The sequence below is a fragment of the Tachypleus tridentatus genome, chromosome 10 (assembly GCF_004210375.1).
Source record: "Tachypleus tridentatus isolate NWPU-2018 chromosome 10, ASM421037v1, whole genome shotgun sequence".
Taxonomy (NCBI): domain Eukaryota; kingdom Metazoa; phylum Arthropoda; class Merostomata; order Xiphosura; family Limulidae; genus Tachypleus; species Tachypleus tridentatus.
Window position 1 is genome coordinate 78,855,113 of NC_134834.1, and position 3,953 is coordinate 78,859,065.

At 32.8% G+C, this 3,953-nt stretch overlaps 1 non-coding gene across 1 annotated transcript; it reads left to right on the forward strand.

The window, feature by feature from the left end:
* Positions 1 to 2,791: 2,791 nt before the first annotated feature.
* On the forward strand, positions 2,792 to 2,875 carry TRNAL-CAG (transfer RNA leucine (anticodon CAG)). The gene has a single exon. It is a non-coding gene; the product is annotated as a tRNA-Leu (tRNA).
* The last annotated feature ends 1,078 nt before the right edge of the window (positions 2,876 to 3,953 follow it).

The following is a 3,953-nucleotide window of genomic DNA, read 5'->3' on the forward strand; positions in this document are numbered from 1 at the left end:
GCAACAACGCGCCCAAAAGACACCAATGAGAATGAAAGAAGGCGTGGTTCGATTACGTATACGTACAATTTAATTGGACTAGTTTTCTTTAACGTCATAACTTTGTACTTCATGACTGGGCAACTACGGGACTCATCCAAAATCTTATAAAGGTAAGGCACCACATAACAGAGCGAAATTGTATCTCGAAAGGGCTGGTATGGGTATTAACACTTTTACTGACCTTCCTAGGTCATCTTGAGCTCAACAAAGATGTTAACCTGGATGAACTAGGAAGGTCAAAACGTTGTTCTCTGCTTATCAATAAAAGTGTTAATACCTATAACAGCCTTTCTGATACACATTTGTAAACAAGTGGGTTTCTTGTCATCAAGAGACATTGTGTGTGAATACAATTAATTATGTAAAATAACTAAATATTATTATATATTGCCATTGTTGATTTGCAAAATAATCCTTTAAAGGGAAAATGTGTAAAATGAGGCAAAAGTATTCTGTGAAGATAAACAAAAAGCAGTTGAAAATGTAAACGATCATTACACATTATAAATATTAATCTTAATATTGTCAATATTAAGTCTGACAAGTCATCATCAAACTATTGCTATGAGCATTTTTACGTTTATTCTAATTTCTTCATACGATATCAGATGTTTGGCAAATATCTTTTGAACCCATCCCTGAACTGATGGTAAGACGTTTATTCTTTAATAAATTGGTCGTACCAGTTACTTCTTCACACACATACCTATTAATATTAACGTCTGATCGGATAAAGATATTTAAGTAGATCACACATTGAAATGAACGTAGTAACGAGAACATATAATGTACTCTTCTTTGTATTGAATAATTTATTGGGACTATCACCACGTTTCTTTGGGTTTTATTTTTAGGTTGTTTTTTTTTAATTAATGCACAATATTTTGGTTCAATTACCTAAGCTTTTACAGGTGCGAGACGTTTAATAAACAACACGATCTCGGGAACAATTCTAATTACAAATTGCCGAGCAAAGGGAGAAAAAAATTAAAGAAGCCATTGCAATAGCAGCCCATGATCGTGGTCCCCCTACAGGCAGTAATTAAAATCATGGATTTCCCGTTCATACTTGCTGATTGCCTTTCATTAAAGAAATCGAACCGTGCAGTGACTCTAATACTGTTATTAAAAGTAACCTAATTTTATTATTATTTTTGTTGTTGTTGATCTTACTTAATTTTTTTTATTTTATTATTATTGTTCAATTACTATTGATGTTAATTTCTTGCGTAACAAACCACAATTATAATATTTCTTGCTATGTTTCTTGACCTTGTAGCATTATTTCTTTCATTTTAGCTTATAAGTCTTCAGGCTTATTTTTGGAAAAGAAACTTAAGGCACGTTCTTGTTTTTACGTTGTTGCTGGACGACTTGTGATTCGAATTGTTCCGTGAGATCCGGTTTCTCAACTAAAAGTCTTGCGCACGTAGATTTCGGTAATTGAGCCAAAAGCTTGTGCATTGATTAAAAGAAAGAAAAAAAATACAAATAAATTACTCAATACAAATATGAGTACACGTTTTAAAAGCCTGAAAAGCTACTTAAATATATTGTTCTTAGTTAGGCAATCTCACTGTTATCTTATTATCGTTATTTTTGGCCTAATGTTAATAATATCCCACGAGTTTCGACCACCTTAAAATAACGTTAAACAGAGGATAAAGTATATTTTATTAGAACATATAAACACTTAAACTGTGTCATCAGAATTTTCTTTTACCTTCTTAGAAATATTGCAATAAAAAATCTTCACAACGGTATACCTACACATTTACCTGTTTTCTTAACAAAGTATTAATAAACGTATTTTACTTATAAGCTAGCATGTGTTTCAATGATATTTGCCATTATTGTTGCTTATTTTTATGCATTTCACATATGCAACTTGTATTGCCTGTTAAAGGAAACTACCTAAAATATGATAATATTTTCATAAGAATAGAATACATAGAATATAATTATACTTGTAATATAAATGAAAAGGTAACTGTTTTAAGAGACTACGTAAATTAAATATATTTTGGGACCCAGGTTCGGATCTTATGTCTTATTTTCAATTTCACAGAACTATTAACTCGAAATTTGTGCCAAAAAAGCAAGTATAAATGAGCAATTTCCTTTATTAATAACCATGATAACAGGCATAAAATTTTGCAAATTGTACCAACGGAACTAAAGTCCAACATCGGAAATGGAAATACTAGATGAATTATATGGTGTGCAGTTTACGATCATTATTGGTATATTTCAAACTTCATAACATATATGTATTGAACAAACTATGGGATATAAAATAGCAGAATATATTAATTTTTATATTTATAATAAAGACTCAGCACACTATTTGTTCTCTAGAGAAACACATTTTGCTTTGATAATGATATTTTGTTTCTATTTTGTAGTTTAAACTATTAAAAAGTGCCTTACTAACAGTTGCTAGTAAGGGTTAATCCTTAAGGTAATGTAGTAGAGTATTTGCTCAGCGTATAATTCTCGGGTTTAATAATAAATTGATAGCTGTATCAGCTTTGGCATAAATACGCTACAGCGTTTACACTGCTGTATTGCTTGTCGCACAGCATTCCCGTATTGTACTTAGTAAAGCAATAAGTGTATTAGTAAAGTTAAGTGTATTTATCATTAACTTGAGACGTAGATTGCTATTATTTTAACGTTTACGATAAATATGAAGCAAAAATGTAAACTTGTATTTGTTATATAGTTTAATAATATGTATTGTTAACATGTCAGGATGGCCGAGCGGTCCAAGGCGCTGCGTTCAGGTCGCAGTCCGGTCTTCCGGGCGTGGGTTCGAATCCCACTTCTGACAAAACTTTTTTCACTTATTTAATATATTTGACATTTAAAAGTACTTCCAAAGTTATATTTCCTAAACTTGTGAAATATACAAATGAGTAAGTGAGAAATTTCGTGAAATGGTATAAAAATTGCATTATACTAAAAATTATTTCTGCTTACATTAAAAACATCTATTTCTAAGAACAATTGAAGACATAAAAACTTTTAAACGTTTTAACAGGAGCGGAATATGGTCACTTTGCACGGTATATCCAACACACAGGTGATCTGCTCATCTTGAAGGGAAACCCCTTCCACTATTCTGTCTGGCCCACCTCCAATCTGGAAAACTCTACATTTTAAAACTATCTTTTTTCTTTCTGTGTACTTAACCGTCATATCTATTACAACTTAACGAAGAAACACATTAATACTAAAAAATAAACACTGTATACTAATAATTCTGTGATAGGTTGTTTAAGACATAATATTCATAATTGTAGAAGTCTTTCGTGTTCAGATCAAGCCGCATGTTCCAGCATTGCCAGGTGATTAGAAGGTTCAACTCGCACTCTGGAGGTCGAGGGTTCAAATCCCCGTCACACCAAACATGCTCACCTTTTCAGATGTGAGAGCGTCATATTGTTACGATCAATCTCACCATTCGATAGTGAAAGAGTAGTCCAAGCGTTGACGGTGGGTGATGATGACTGAATGCCTTCCCTTTAGTCTTACCCTGCTAAATTAGGAACGGCTAGCGCAGATGGCCCTCGTGTAGCTTTGCCAAACTATTTCTGAGTCGGAGAGTACTCGAGAGCTAAAGAGATGATTAATTTATCTTATGTAAATGTCCCACGCTGGGACTGCGGTAAGCTTCGGATTTACAACGCTAAAATCAGGGGTTCGATTCCCCTCTGTGCACACATCAGATAGCCTGATGTGGTTTTGCTATAAGAAAACACACACATACACGAGAAGTTAGGTGACCTGTTTTTATTTCTTATATGTACATTCACTTGGGAGAAGTGACTATTATCATTATATATATAGTACCTGTCTAGTTCGCATAATAAATCATTTTTTTCTCGAAATAACTTAGAGTACTATGT